General features: G+C 38.6%; 2 protein-coding genes across 2 annotated transcripts in view; one reads left to right on the top strand and one right to left on the bottom strand.

Annotated features, from left to right (window-relative positions):
• Positions 1 to 1,214, bottom strand: part of dbo (Kelch-like protein diablo) — a 46,376-nt gene extending 45,162 nt beyond the window's left edge. The window contains exon 1 of the mRNA XM_069126958.1: positions 416 to 1,214. The gene's annotated coding sequence lies outside the window, so the exon portion shown is untranslated. The remainder of the gene's footprint in view (positions 1 to 415) is intronic.
• Positions 1,215 to 1,435: 221 nt separating this feature from the next.
• LOC138186859 (uncharacterized) overlaps positions 1,436 to 16,936 on the top strand; it is a 71,248-nt gene continuing 55,747 nt past the window's right edge. Inside the window, exons 1-3 of the mRNA XM_069127115.1 lie at positions 1,436 to 1,510; positions 2,428 to 2,495; positions 2,572 to 2,689. The gene's annotated coding sequence lies outside the window, so the exon portion shown is untranslated. The remainder of the gene's footprint in view (positions 1,511 to 2,427; positions 2,496 to 2,571; positions 2,690 to 16,936) is intronic.

Here is a 16,936-nt window from a genome sequence, read left to right as displayed (position 1 = left end):
ATTTTCTCGCATAAATGCATAAATCATTTGTATCTTATCTGGTATAAATTTTGGCTAATTATGGTTGAAGGAAAATTATGCCATGTCTTACACTTTTCACAAAGTTATGAAATAACAGATTAATTTCTAATGACGCAAATTGCGTATTAGATTTATACCTCGCCCCTTTTCTTAACATCTTGTAGAATACATAATGAGAACTCTATGCAATATAAATTCTATTTATTATAATTATTTTCAATTACTTCATAAATTCTTTCTATTACCAGTATTTGTCCATTTTTCACTGGCTATCTCAATTCTCACATTCATAAGTGAATTCTTAAATAAATGTCTCTACTTCTATAGTACCATAAACATAACCTTCGAAAGCATTTCCTCTTATGAAATCGTAAGATATTTGGTTTAACCTTACCTGGCATCTCCAAGCGGTACGTAAAATCAACTGCGTACTGGACACATTTTTGATTATTCGTTGCGTAAAACACGAAGAACACGGTGGTCCTTTAGTACTCCCGTAATAAGTTCATTTACATAATTAACCGGCTGTTGTATCGACGAGTGGTGAAAATAAAGAAGTAGATGCGTTAATTATCGAAACTCGAGTTTCCACCTGCACATGCACGCGCGAAATGGCAAGTGATTCAAAGAAATCCCGTTATGTCGTGACAAATTATTAGCCCGGTTGTAACACGCGCCGTTCGTTCTATAAATTATTTTATTCGCAATAAACGAGATGACTGAGTCATGATTATCGGCCGTTTTCAGCCATCGAATTGCGTATCCGTCTCTTCACGTGCCGTTTTTACCCTCTTTATCTTGCTCCTTATCTCCGCCATGCTCTCTCTCTCTTCCACTTTCTTCGACTTGTTCTGTTCCGCGCGAAGCCTTTTACTCCGGTATATTTCACCTGCTCGAAATTTATCACGAACCAGCAACTGATTTCCGGTTCTCTCGTTCTTCCTTTTCACCGAAAGTGTAAAACACGGAAATACTTCGAAGCACAACCTCGAGTGATTCAGATTCTTCATACTCACAAATGTACACTGCTGTGCTGTCTTCACCGATGGAAATGCTCCCATTGGTGGAAAATGATTCATTTTTGAAATTGTGGATACACACCAACTACTTTGTTACAGTACACTATACTACTCTTATATCATGTTGCAAATCTTCGATAAATTTCAATCTACGATACATTTTCAAACTGCAAAGGTCAAATCACAGATCACTGTTTTCTTCGTTGACATACTAATACTAATACAGATGAGATGTTGAATATACACAGCATTTGATGGAGCTTTACGTCACGTGTTCTGAAATACCGATTGTACAAAACGTCAGAGATTTTGTTATGCCATCTATGATCTAGGGTGGTGAATATAAGAATTACACAGCGTTCAATCCAACCAGTAGTGTAAGTGAAGGTTAAGAGAGTACATAAAAAGATTGTTTTTTGTTGCATCCAAAATTCAGCCACATTTGAAAATCATTGAATTTCAAAAAGTAGGTAAGTTTACAGTAGCTTTTGCTTAAGATTACCATTTCAATCAATCATTTATTTATTTGATTTGTGTCAAATTCCAAATTAAATATTCCTTTTTCATTTTCGTTATTTTTTCTCCAATCCTGTATTTGATTGTTAGAGATATCGATAGCTTGCGTTCTTTACTTCTATTGTGACAGGCTTTGTAATGGAATGTATTAATATAATTTTCGTTGGTTTTGGTGTTACTTTCTTTTGTATTTAATTTGATTCGATTTGATGGTGTCGATTAATGACGCCACTAACATGGAAGGATTAAGTCGTCGATTCAAAGCATGGACGCCATGATGATTAATGGTCAATCTGATTTTTTACGAAGATTTGGTAATGTATCACTTATTGTAACGAAAGCTGTCACATTTTTGTGTTGTCTTTTCATTGAATCATTAATAATATTTGATATACATACAGTTATTTATTTCGTGATACACAATTTATTTGATTACGTAATTTCATGTACTTCTTGGTCAAAACATCGAAGACAACGTTCTTCGCATTTAATCGTAACATAATTGGATAATAAATAAATTCATATTCTTTTGAGAATGCTAATTGAAAATTAAAAAATGATTATACAAATGCCCTTTGATATATCAACGTTTCTTATTTCAAATAAATTAAAGGAATAATTTTATTGTCTACATTTGGATTACGTTGTACTGTGTTTCCCACGCATTTTCTCTATAGCAGCGTCATCTCCTGACCTTTTTTAAATAACTTTTATTATTTCTATGAGAAAGTCGCCATTACATGTTCAGCTTCCGGCGTGTAATATTATCGTTCTCTTCGAATCTCATCTTTTAATATCTCAAACTATTTAAACAATCGACTCTGTGTTTTTAAAAATAAATTATAATATTTCACGTTTTAACGTGTTAAAGGTTGTTCACGATCTCCATTCTTTCCTACTCTCCGCAGAAGATCTAGCGATGTTTCAGAAATCGAGAATGTAAGTATCTCTGAATGTTGTGCTTCACACTGTTTCCAAAAATGAGTTATAATAAATATCCCACGCTTTCTTTCAGATTTTCTCCAGCCTTCACTTTTTCCATGGCGTTCGATGATTTTTATTTGATGACGGACTTCACGATGATATTTTCTGGATCGCAACAACATCGAAGACGACGTTCCTCGCATCTAATCGTGAGTCGCATGCTTTTCTATTCCTCCGGTCACTCAATCGTATCTTAGGATCTAAGATTCGAATCGGCCTGGGTGACTGGTTGTATTCCGTTCAATTTTTCACGAGCATGGTAGCCGCGGGTATATTTTATAGCCGTAAGCAGTGACATTTTCTTGACTATTGTCATATTTATAAGCGTTTTTGCGTGTCCAATCAGTTTCGGGAAATATAATTTAAAAAATCGATGGTGAAACTGACACGAGTAGAATGCAGCATGCGAACATATCTCTGGCTTTGCTCATCGATTTTTTAAATTCGTATGGGCGCGAATGGATCTGGGAACGAACCACGACGATAAACGAAACTATCGTGACAGAAAACCGTCGAATTTCGACGATTTAACGCACGTTGATTTGACACGTTCCTGGACGGGACACGCGTGGCTACGCTCGACGAGCATTCTCGAATCACCTTTCCCCGTAGCGAGAGTATCGAAGCGGCAAATTGACGGGTAACCAGCCGAGAAAACCGACGAGTCGACTTTCGGCGCGTGCCGGCCTCTGCTCGCGGTATCCGGTTGCGTACTTGCGCACCACACACGCCGACACCCGCCTCAGCGGCCGCGTGGGTGCGCTCGCGTGGTCATCATACTGCACGGTGCAGCCATACAAGGTAGAAATGCAGCAACCTTGTCGATTGAGTTACCAACGACTCGTGTATATTAATTACACGTGTGTCAGGTTGGTAACGTTGATGTTATCGATGCCGGTTTAATTATACGATTATTTTCTGCACGTCGGTTGCATTTTACGAATGATCTGCACTGTTTGAAAATTGAAGTAGAACCTACAATCTTCGGTTGTCGAGTTCAGAACAAATTTTTCACGTTTCTTGTTCCCTTTTTAGTAAAATTGGGAAATACGAACAAAGTACGTAATAACAAGCTGATTGATTGTTTCAATGGTAAACAGAGATGCTTCAATCCCGTGGCTATTATTTCGAATTAGTATTGATTCAATATTTTATTATACTTTTGGAAAAATCGAAAGGTCCGAACAAACTTGGTATATAGCAACAAGTTTATTAGTTGCTAAACTGCTGTACACCCCCGTTTAGAACTATTAAGGTTATTATAACAAAATGAAATAGATGTTGAAAGATACATGTTATTGGATAATACAAAAGCAAGGAAACGACGAGTATGCCATGTATCTCGTGTTAATCGTCGAAAGCTGCAATAGACGTTTCGTTCTTGATGTTCTTGTTGCTGTTGGCATCTGATTTCCGGTGTTCACGATACTTGCATTGTTCTGGCCCAGCCGGAGGGTAGCCCCTTTGCAAAATTAACGTTCCACCACTATTTACGCGACTACTGGCCGATTCTTATCTGAATCGAATCTTCTCTCCTTCTTGTGCCTTTCTCGAAATCGATTAATTGCTCGCTCGACAACGAAGGTCGGCCGAGATTGGTGATTCGGGGACGACGAACTCGAGTTCGTCTGCCGACTGAGTTCCCACGTGTCTATTCTCGATATACTGGGTGTCGAAAAACGTACGATCAAAGGTGTGTAGTATTAATGTAAGCAATACAGAGAACTTTAATATTTGTGTTCTAAACGATCCTCTACGTAATTATCGTTTTATAAATATTTATAAAATATCTTTTAGAGAGATAACTCGATAGTCGAGAGAACTTCAATGTTTGTGTTCTCAGAGATAATGATATTTGAAGTCGGTAAAAAATCAAATAGTTATATCGAGTATTATAATCTAAATCTTTTACCTATACATATATTTTTATATGATTTTCATACATAATACTTTTATGTATTATGTACATTGTAGGAATTTGTGTATCTCTTTTATTTCCTATAACGTTCATAGCCTACTTATTATTTTAAACACAAATTGTCGAAGAAATCGAGTATACTTTTTTCAAATAAAATAAAACACCGTTCTATAAACCACTCAAATAAACCACATTTCGATCAGTTGAAGATATGTAGAACGATATCGCCCCAAACGTTTTCTCCTAAATGTTCAAGGCCAATTTAATACCAATCTTTCTAAACACTCTATGTACATGTATAGGTCGTTGAACGAGACACCTCGCACGAAACAGGGCCATGGCATTGCGCATCGAATACACAAAATTCGAGCAGACCCGGTGTCACAGCCGTTTCCAGCTCGTATCGTTACTCAGGACGGATTACACGGGCGTAAAGATTTCCGGGCGTAAAAAATGAGGAAGCGAGGCGGCCAGAAGCGGCGACGTTACGAGGCGAATCGTGCGCTGATACGCACCTGTCCCGTACCGGAGCCAATCACAGCGTCCTAACGAACGAAGAAGCCCTTTTTGCGGCCAGAACCTTTTTCTCTTTCTCTGCCCCTTTTCACCCTGCTTTCTTTCTCGTTCTTCGACCGTTCTTCTCAATCGTGCCGCCAGCAAATTACCAGCGAGTTGGCGCGGAATTCGCAAGAATCGAACGGCCCTGGCAATCGCACGCTTCTAATTAACGAAACTGCGTCCTTTCTCTGCTTTTGTCCAACTCGTGTGTTACATATTCGCTGATTAAAGCCGCAATCTATCGGGTAGCTAAGCTAAGTTATGCTATGTTAAATGTGCAAGTATTAGCTTCAATATACGGAACCGTCTCGACTAAAGGCTAAGCTAAGCCATTAACATGATTTTTAGTTGACTTCTGATGCTTTCCTGAAATTACTGTTTATTTAAATATGGAGATATCTTCTTAATACAGCAGCCTTTCTTCAATTTTGTTACTTCTTTTGTATTTTTAACTGAGTTGCAATGATAATCCTGATTTGTACATTAGAATCAGTTTGTTCGTCTACGGATGTGAGAAAGTTATCAATAGACTACAGATTTTTATACAAATTTACATCTTTATGAATGCAGATAAAGCAGAATCTAAATAGAGATTCGTTTCACCTGGTAAAAATTATATTTTGCTTTAGCTTTCGCTCCTTTATATTTCAAAATAAAATTACAGTAAAAATTCACAGTCTAGTTTCGACGGATACAATTAAAATTTGTGCAGTTGTAACATCCGACAAAATCGACGTCCGCTTACGACTGTCGTTTTAGCGCATTTTGAGCTCTTGGTTTTACGTGGCGCGTTTGAGGAAGGACGGCTGAAAATCTGGTTCCTGCGAGACAACGTACTGTTTATCGACGTCCGTTACCATCCGCAGACTAGGAAACGATAATGGCCACCGCTTAAACGTCAGGCACCCTGATTTTGCGGAAATGAGTGCGATTAATACGCACGTGGAATGCAAAGTCTTGTATCTCGGGAGATTTTGTTCTCTCTCTTTTTTTTTTTTTTTGATGGAATTATTCAAATTGCGCTTTTAAAATGTATCGCGCTTGCGTTCTTCACTCCTCAAGCTTAAAATGTGTTTGATTCTTCGACGGATTCTCATGAGGTTTTGAAAGAATTTTTGAGTGAATCGTGGACAGCGCTGGATGAATAATTTGTGAAGTTAGTTAGCTAGATATTTTTGAAATTTAGAAATTTTACAGAATCATCGTCGATTATTTTAAGGGGGTTTTAAAATGTATCGCACTTGTGTTCTTCACTTCTCAAGCTTAAAATGTGTTTGATTCTTCGACGGATTCTCATGAGGTTTTGAAAGAATTTTTGAGTAAATCGTGGACAGCGCTGGATGAATAATTTGTGAAGTTAGCTAGATATTTTTGAAATTTAGAAATTTTGCAGAATCATTGTCGATTATTTTAAGGGGGTTTTCCAAAACTTACATAAATCGTTTGAACTTTTTTTAAAGTTTGATCGACGTAACAGATAAACAGAGCGATAAAAGTGAATTCTTAAGACTACGAAAAGATAATAAACAATTCCTTAGCTTCCAAGAAGTAATCGAAAGCGTCACGTCTGCTACAATGTTACTATATAATGACGTTACGTATTTGTTGCTATTCTTGATCTACAATAACGTTATTTTACAGGGTTATTGTCAGTGAAATTCAAAACGTAGTGATATGGAAATTTCGAGGAAACAGGGTACGTCAAAACAGGTGCTGATATGCAATTGTTATAAAAACACGTGCATTGGAGAATCTTCATTATTTCCATTTCTATTATTTGAATCTTTGAGCATTCAGATGTAATGTTATCCTAATTCTTTATTTGTTAAATGTTTTGCACCTGCAGTTGCAGCCTTTCGTAATAACGATAGATAATGTTATTGTAGAATTGTAGTCAATATGATAATCATACGATAGATATGGTCGCTATCATTTGGTGGCTGTCAAATGTCAAACAATTCTGAATTTCCAAGTGAATTGAATCGAGTGGAATGAATTTCGTCAAATTCCGAAGTTCGAAAGATCGAAAGTTTGAAAAGTCAAAATTTCAAAGTTCAAGAAATACAAAATTCGAAGATCCGAAAATTTAAAAAACGAAAATTTACAAGTTTGAAAAATCGAAGATACGTGCTACCAAAATTATAGGAATTTAAAAATTAGTCTTAAAACAAATTACAGTAAGTACCATATTATATTAGACATCTACTTTCTTCTTTGTATATCCGCACACACACGCACATATATATGTCGAGTTATCATTGGGATTAGGGGCGTTTAACGAATCTTCGTTTGGATTAGCTATTGTTGTTATACCATATAGATGATAGTTAATGCTACAAATATAATCATTACAGAATTTGACAATTAACCGTGGCCGACTAGATATTCCAGATGCTAATGACAATAATCTTAGATTCAATAACGAATACACGGTCAACGGAATAGCAAATGCGCTTACTTATCCAAAATCCAAGTGTAACTGATCTTATTTGTCCACAGTCCAAGTGTAACTGTACTTACTTGTCCATAGTCCAAGTGAAACTCCTCCTGTACGTTTCTATGTACCTCTTTGTACCCCTTGGGTCAACTATATTTTTAAGGAGAGCTATACAACTACGTCATACCTTTGTTAGATAAAAACGTCCATCCCGTGACCGTGGCTACGTTTAGCAACCAGGTGTATCATTTCGAGCCTAAGCATATTGTCAAACCTCGGGCAAACATACTCGGATTAAATCATAAACAACTACCAAGTTTTATTATTGAAGTACAGCTATAATAAAAAGTCTAGACTAAATATTGGGGATCCTTCCAAAAATTCCAAAGGAAAGGCTCCGATTTTCTTTCATCTCCGACATATACATATATATGTCAGGTTACCATTAGAGTTAGGGGCGTATAACGAATCTTCACGTGAATTGGCCATAGTTGTTACGTACTATCGATGCTATTTATCGATACAAATGTGATTATTATAGAGTTAACAAGTAATAAACGGCGATTGGATAATCGAGATGTCGATGACGATGAATTTAGGTTCGATAACGAATCCACGGTCAACGGGATGACGAATGCGATATGATACACAATTCTGATGTGACTCAACGTATTTGTCCACTGTACCAGTAGAACTTATCTGAAAGAACTAAACCGCAGTCAAAGTGAAACTGCCCTTAAATACTCCTTTCCGTACCTTTCGGGTTAATCTTTGTTTTTAAGGAGAGCTATATAATTACTCCATACCTGTTACGTCGGGCGACACTCTACCTAGACCAGGTCACACCCCGCGGGCAAGATGGGAACCAGATGACCGCTCATCCTTACTAAGTACCCTTAATAGTCTTAAGGACTCATAAATCTCAGGAATTTGCTAGCTAAGGTCCTTCGGACCGAACAAACATCTCTTTACTGAATCGTTTTCAAAGCTTATTGTTTACTACGAGAAGACACAAAAAGTTAGTTTTTCTCACGTATAACACTTCACACTAGCAATTTTCTATCGAGGGCGGCTAAGACCCTTCCTAATCCACCGACCTTCTTTTATCAGATATTTAAATCAATCACTTACTTAACTTGCACATACGCATCGGTGTAATTATCTTCTTTACAGAGTTGTTGGAATAAACATTAATTTATACCTGTTAATTCAGTGTAAGCTCAAGTTGAACCATCCCTATTATCGTAACAGAAATCAGGGGATCGATCAGTTCGTGGCGTCGATTATCTAATCGTAAGGGGAATTTGCGACTCCCGTTGACGTGTTTTCTCGCGATCGCGTCTCTCCGCGATTGGTCGAAGAAACAATACCTTTGTTAGGTACACGTCCCTTCCGTGACCGTGGCTACGTTCAGCGACCCGCTATGTCTCTTCGAGCCTAAGCCCATAAATCTCGAGCACTCATACTCGGATTAGAACATGAACAACTATTTCTCAGTTTTATTATTTCAGTACAGCTATAATAAAAAGTCTGGACTAAAGTATTGCGGACCTTGCCAACCATTCCAAAAGAAAGGCCCCGATGTCCTTTCATCTCCGACATATACAGGGTCATTGGTAACTGGCGGTACAAGCGGAAAGGGGGTGATTCTACGCGAAAAAAAGTCGAAAATATAGAATAAAATTAAAAAAAATTTTTTTTTTTTAATTTTTCCATCGAGACAACGATCTACAGTGAGATCGGTTATAACGTACCGCACGCGTACCGAGCGAAAGTTCAAAGTCGATTTTCTCGAAAACAAAGCCTCGAACGAAAAATTTTTATTCTATATTTTCGACTTCTTTTTTCGCGTAAATAGTTACCTAAATTATATAAGCAAAACGGGAGGATGAGGTGGAAGGACAGAAGAATACTGGCAAGATTATGATGTGGAAACAAGACAAAGCAAGGGAATACTGGAAAGAAGAGGGGGAAAAAAGATGCAGACAATGCAGAAGGAAAGAAGAAGACCTAAGACATGTAATAGAAGAATGTGAAATAACGGGAGGACCAAAGGACATAGGAAAGACGCTAAACGAGATTGGAGAAGGTTTAGGAGAACTGAAAGCAATAATAGAGAAGAGAAGGGCAAACGACAAGAAGGAGGCACAGCAAAGAGGCTAAAGACCAAAATTGCAATAGTCTTTTTGTCATTAGTTTCTAATTTATAGTTCCTAATGTTTAGTTTCTAGTGGTAGAATAAGCAAGGTAGTGCAATAAAATAGAGTGGAAAAGAGGGGAGGTAGACATATAAGAAGAGAATTAGATGTAAGAAATGTAAAACCCGAAAGACTAAACAAAACTAAATAATAAAAATAAATAATAAAAATAATAAAAATAACTTCGATACAGCTTAACATTTAGCGAACACTGTTATCTCTGTTCGTCTCACGTGCAAAACACATTGCAGACGTAATTGGAAAAACTTAATGGGACATTCTACTGTTATCAATCGCACACACCAAGAAACATACGTACGGAAGAAACAGTTGCATAAGAAAGCAAGATACGCGGAGAAGAAACGACGTTTCTAACAGCTGTTTAGTATATCGCGAAGCAGGCTCGATCGATTTGGCTGAAACGAAGAAGCCAGTTTCGCGAATAAAGCGTGAGCATGGCGCACAGGGTAGCAGAGATTTTACGATAGCAATTATGAGGTTGGAAGAGTTTAAGTGGCTATAAGTCTGCCGGTAATTGAAAGGACCGTTTTTTTCATCGAGAACTGACGCGGTTCGCAGATTGCCTCTAACCAGCGCCGCGATCTCCGTTAATTTCCGGCAAGATGGAGTTTTTCTGCGAAGCCGGCGAACAAATCGACGCGCCCGCTGTATTGTAAATCAGCGTAAACGATCGTGATCGTCCAGCGCGTTTTCGAACAGACTCATGGGCCAATTTGTCGAATGTGATATACGTGAACCGAGCGCTTCGTTTCTTATCGGTTTTTTCAGTTTGTAGCTTGAGTAACGAGTTTGTTCGAGTTGCATTAAAAGCCCGTTAACGCTATGTAGAAATATCGAAGAACAACTTTGTTCTCTCTCTTTAAATGGAATGCAACTCTTATAAAATTGTATTTTTCATAACAAGGCTCGATGTAAAACGTGCAATGGAAATATGTTAACGATTTGAAAAACAACATTATTCTTAATTGGTATAACGTACAAATTGCTTGAATATGCGAGTTAAATGATTCATTTCATACAATATATCTGTACGTTGAAAACGAAACGAAGGTTTCCCAGAAGCACTAAATATTTCAAGGAATAATCAGCACTGATTCGAAACGCAGAAGCAGTTAAAATTTTTCTACCAGTTCAATCACAAATCGTTCAACACATAATTATACCTGTACTTAATCACGAATAATACCATACCATATATCCGGACTATCATTAGTACTATTATCGACCTCAGAGGAAGACAAACCCACAGAAACCGCAGAAAAAGAGAATGAGAAGAGTATGGAATGAAATTGGTGTAGAGCAAAAGATATTCATCTTGTGGTGTTATTAACAGGGGAAACAGTATCCACAACAGTAACCTTGTCGTTCTCTTGGTTCATATTTCCATAGATATTCGAGAGTTTTATTTCGTTTGATCTTCTAATTGCTTTGAACAGCGTATAAGACAAATACTGGAGAATGAATCATAGAGGAAGGAAGGAAAAGGAAGATGGAAGAGTGAATGGAATCGATAGAAGAGAGAAAAGGAGAGATAAACTGGACAGGAAAAGGAAGAAGGTATCTTACTGTTCCCCTCGTACGTATTTCAATAGATATTTGATAAATGCCTTTTTATATATGATCCTTTGATTGTTTTCAGTGGTGTGTAAGGCAGATGCTCAGAAATCATAGAAAAAGAAAAGGACAAGAGCGAAGATGAATGAAAAGGAAAGAAGAGGAAATTCAGAAGAAAAAGAGCGAAGGTTACTGCGCCGATGCATGCAAATTTTACACGAGCGTCGATTTAAGCAGGCGCGGCGCGCCAGTCTGTATAATAGCGAGTAAACACGGCGTGTTTAATACGCATCGCGGATGGATGGAACGCGTATGGCTGCGCGGTAATTAGAAACGAGGCGAACGCTTGGTAGGCGTAGGCGATAGCGATCGCACACGAGCCAACAACCAAAGAAGAAGAACGCGGTCCGTGCGTGAATATTCAAGCTCCGCTATGCTTCGCAGGATAGCGGTCACCTGCCGCACAGGTGCCCCCTACTCCTTCGCTACCTCGTAATTCAACCTTCAGGCCGATCCTTACCAGCAGTCACTTCCAGGTGTTGAACAGAGAGCGTTACCCGATTTCCGTTTTATCTCCGCTCTGCCCCTCACCCTTATCTCTGTCGCTTTATCTAGCGTCCCCCGTGCGGCTCCCTTTTCACGTTTTTCCATCTTACTTTTCCCCTATTTTAAAATGTACACCGGTACCGCCTACTATTAGTCCTGCGACGTTACACGGCGTAACGATTAATTTATGAAACGAGCCTCGATCGGAAAATACTGTTGTAATTTCGTATTTACATCTTTGATCGGATATCTTATTCGAGATTAAGGTACGCGCTTATCTTCGTGATAGAGTGAAATAACGAGAAGAAAGCGAATATGTAATTGAATATGTTGAGATAGTAGGTATGAGATAAATAAGTAAATGCGGCGAGGTGCAAATATATTTTTGTAGTTTCATTTTTACATAGCTTGGTTATGTAAATGGTATGCTTGTTTCATATATTGGTGGTACATTGTTGGTTGAGAATTTCGAATCACTCTTCAAATATATACAGATATATATACAAATATATACTGCTAATATGTACAGACACGACGATAGTGATCTTTATTCTGATAGAGTTCGACAGAATTTTCTCAAGGTAATAGTATTCCAAGTTGGCTCTTCTTTAAACTCTTCGCTGTAATACATACCAAGGAATTCCTTCGTTTCACAAATTACTTTCTAAATTGTAAACTACGAACACGTCACTGTAAATATGCCCAAGCTATATTTTATTACGTACTTTCAACCAGCAGAAACAGCATAATCATCGCAGATTTCATCTTTTTTGTCTATAAAAGGTAACTATAAAATCAGTCAAGTGACAGATGGCCGAGGAAATTAATTAAAGTCTATCTAAACGATTAGCTCTATGATTTTGTTTCTCGATAGCGTTGTACGGCAGTTTCTCGTTATTTTACCACTTGAGTCTTAACGAGCAAAGATACAGATTCTCTTTTAAGCACCGGATAGTTGTAAAAATCAGAAGAGTAACATGAATATACGAAAAGAAAAATGATACGAGATGGCAAACATTGGGAGCAAATTCTCGAGGAGCAACGAAAACACGTTCCAACCGAAGAAATGCGAACGTGCAGGAACCAGCGAATTCCTTTGACGCACCGACACCATACGGGAAACATCTGTTGGTGCACAGGGTTGGTGTACGTTTTCGCAGAATATTCCGTTCACTGAGAGGACAATGTCACATTTGCTACATTTTCTGCGGTTCGCCCCGGCAATCTCGACTCGATCTCGATAGCTGTGTATCTTTCTTACGCTCCTTGTGATCTTGGTTTATGTGGTTCGAATCATTTCTGCGTTCTCTTTTTTACGGTAGCGTGACGATAGTCTTTCGGCTAATAACAGCCTCAATATACATACATATTATATAAACATACATATTTGCTTCTAGCAGAGGAAAGATATTTTTCATATTTGTTTACAAGAGATTAGGAAATTATAATTTTTAACACTTTGATGAGCTTGTAATATTTGCTAGTTGAAATAACTTACAAAAGAGCTTAATTTGTTGATTAATAAATCTTCGATTTACATATTAATTAATGGAATAGCAAATTCTATATTCGAACGTCATTCGGTACGAAGTGATAAAGATTTTTCAAAATTGTTCAGTTATCAGTCAATTGGTTATTTTTGCTTCTTCTTCTCGAAATTCCTATTTGTAGGAAATTCATTAATCCTGCCGTGAAGACAGAAGGAAGGAAAAAGAGCCGATTAAGAAGACAAACGAAGGAAAGCTGTATAACGAAATACGTTGCAACGTATTCTCAAGATGATCTGGTCGAATTACTCTTTCTTTATGGTATTAACAGGCTGCAAGTGCGGGGGATTCATAATCCTCTTTTACCACTCTTGCTCTTCAACAGCCGGTGATCCTTCACGACTGCAGCCAGGATATACTCGGCTGGACAAAAAATTAGCACACGGCTTACGTAAGCCTCGTTTGTTTAATATAAATCGTTCGCTAATATCATAGTTTCCTTTATTATTAATTTACACACACACTTGTACTTCTACTTTGAGGCGTTGATTCGAATAATAACGAGAGTAAGAAGTAAAAAGTCGATTGAAAGTGTAATTGACAGAAAATTGGTTCTTCTGAAACATTGTGAAAATGTTATAGGCAAATCTAATAGACGCGGTAAGTCTGAGATATATTAGAAAATAAGAAAAATGCAATTGTACGCGATACGTATAATAAGAATTGCCTGTGTTAAATGTTCAAACAATTTCCTAAACGTATGTATCACTCGTCTATCAAAACAACGATGTAAACGAAGAATATATATAGATCTATTGAGACAGCTGCTAGAAGAATCATAAAACGTAGGATTAAATTCTGCGTCATAGAAGGACACATGTAACGACAGAAGAAACCGTGTAATCAAGCAAGCAACCAAACAATGCACCGTTTTCTAAAACAAAAAAGGTTCGCGTCGTTTGCCGGCAAATAGCTCTTGTTCCTATCGAAGCCATTCCTCGAGGCAATGCGAAAGAAGATATCGTGCGTACGCGACTCGATTTCATATCGCACGACAAATTGTCATTGTCCGCGCATACGGTCGGTGTTTCTGATGCAAATGGCTTGGTTATTAATGTTGCGAAGAAGGCAAGGCGAGACACGCGGATGCAAGTGCGACACGCGAGGCCCGCTGCAGTTTCCTTTGGCCGGGCCACGTGCCACGCTGCGAGTTACGAAACCGTGGCCTGAGAGACAACTATATTACACCGTATTCTTACGTAACTGTAGCGTGGGACGCGTTTCTCAAGTCCGTTTCGTGGTTGATGTCGTTTTTATTTAAGTTCTAAGCTATATACAGTAGGGAACAAAAATAGGATATAATTTTATTCGAAACACTTTCTCGGATAACGTATAGTTTAGAAGAGATTTTGCGATAGATCGTTTGTACTTGACAAAGTACTTATTAACCCCTTCCCGTGCCATTTAGTTCGACGAAACTCGGGCCCAAGCGGTAGACATCGACGCGCGCTAAACAGACCAGACTGATGCTCGTAAACAGGAACTAACGTTCAGTGACGATCGTAACGGGCAAAAAAGCAGTCCGCGAGCTCGGCTTGTTATGTTTACGTTTGGCCCAAGTATCTGGTCGCGAGTCAGACTCGCGATATTTATGTTTGGCTCAAGTATTTGGTCGCGAGTTAGTCTCGCGATATTTATGTTTGGCCCAAAATCTTCATCGCGAGTCTGACTCGATAAAGTACGGGAAGGGGTTAATATGTACGAAGATGACAAGAGCAGACGATGATTACAGTTTCATCTAGCTTTTGTAGAAGATCGTCTTTAAGTGGTTTTTGAGATTTTGTGCAATTATAGCGATGATGTTACTTGAGTCGCCTGAGCCTCGATCTTGAAATTCAACGTTGAACTTGGCGCAGAGTAATCGAATTCTTTGTATGCCGTGAGGCGCAAGAAAGAGACATAAAGTACGCAGAAAATGATATACGAAGATAAAAATATGTGATGGGAAAGAAAACGGAGTGCATGTAGTTGAAATAAGTTTGACCAAAATATAATAGAAAGATGAATGTAATATAATACAAGTACATAAAACGGGTTTTGAGATTTTGTGCAATTATAGCGATGATGTTACTTGAGTCTCCTGAGCCTCGATCTTGAAATTCAACGTTGAACTTGGCGCAGAGTAATCGAATTCTTTGTATGCCGTGAGGCGCAAGAAAGAGACATAAAGTACGCAGAAAATGATATACGAAGATAAAAATATGTGATGGGAAAGAAAACGGAGTGCATGTAGTTGGAGTAAGTTTGACCAAAATATAATAGAAAGATGAATATAATATAATAGAAGTACGTAAAATGGTCAGCACTAGAGTGTCGCATTGCGAGAGAGTTACCTGTGTATATTACAATTTGAAAGCGCTAAAAAGAATAAAAGGGGCACGGCATGCAGAGGTTACTATTATCATACAATATCGATATTAATATTTGAATCATACACCTATAGGTTTCTCATTACACGCATAACCAATACTTACGTTAATGACTCGTTCCATCTTCTTGTCCTAGCCTGCCAAGCGCAGCCTTTTTTTTCTTAAATAAAATTAGAAAACCAAAAGCGAGCGATCTTCACCACTGTACTTATCATGGTGTCCCGCGTGATCGCGATCCCTGAACCGGTCACAATTAAAATTAACGATGGGGCGCCGCCGGAATTACGGAAAGCGTAATAGATTTTGATAACAAGCTTGCACCCGACCGTTCCCGCAGATTTATACGTCCCGAGGCGAACGATTGTCGGCGAAGATCGACCGTGATCCTTAATAATCGTCGATAATCGGCCGCGTAAGACGATAATTAGGTATAGAATAACCGTGGCTAAGTATACGCTCCGGCTACGCATCTCCCTCGTTTTTCCTCTACACACTGTCGCTTCAGCGGTATATCTTTGTCTGCGTGACGCGTTTGGGGATGAAACGTGAAAAAGAGAGATACCCGGCGACGGTGGCCAGCCGTTTAATTAGTTGGCTTAACGACGCGAAAGTACAGAGGGCCGCTGGTTCTGGCCATGGTTTCGAACCGCTTAAATCAAGAGAACTTATCAGGCCACCGCCGCGTTTACCGGCCAAGCATTTAGTTTAAATTAGCCGCGGCTCGCTCGCGCCTCGGGGATAAATCGACGAAATCATACACCTTGGCACATTCAATTACCGGACCAGTCGTCCCCCCTCATTTTTCCTCTTTCTTCAGCCACTTCATAACCGCCTCTTCGCGTTCCCCTTCTTGCGATACGCGTGGCTTTGACTAACCGATCCAACCTTCCGAAACGCTCTTCCGACCATCGTGATCGACGTTTTCCTTCACAGTGAACTTTCTTTCGTCTCGTCACGCTGGCTTTGGGTAGTTTGAGTAACTTTGGTGGTTTTGTTGGGACCGGTGTTCGGTGCGAGCACTTGATAGGTCTGTTGTCACGATAGGTATTGCTGGTATCATGAGATTCCCAGCTTGGTTTTGTAGTTGGTGATTATTATTTTTATTCGCGAAATGTTGTTTAGCGAAAAATATTTCAAGCATCTTACGTATTCTGAGGAGTACACTGTTGGCTATAGGATTTAGGATTTTCACTGCTTCTATTTTTCAGTGATTTTATTATACACGTGTGTGGTCTGTTACTTTATTCG

The sequence above is a fragment of the Bombus flavifrons genome, chromosome 14, assembly GCF_040668555.2.
Source record: "Bombus flavifrons isolate JBK064 chromosome 14, iyBomFlav1_principal, whole genome shotgun sequence".
Taxonomy (NCBI): Eukaryota; Metazoa; Arthropoda; class Insecta; order Hymenoptera; family Apidae; genus Bombus; species Bombus flavifrons.
Note: the sequence above shows the minus strand (reverse complement) of the source record. Positions and strands in the feature narration are given on the sequence as shown.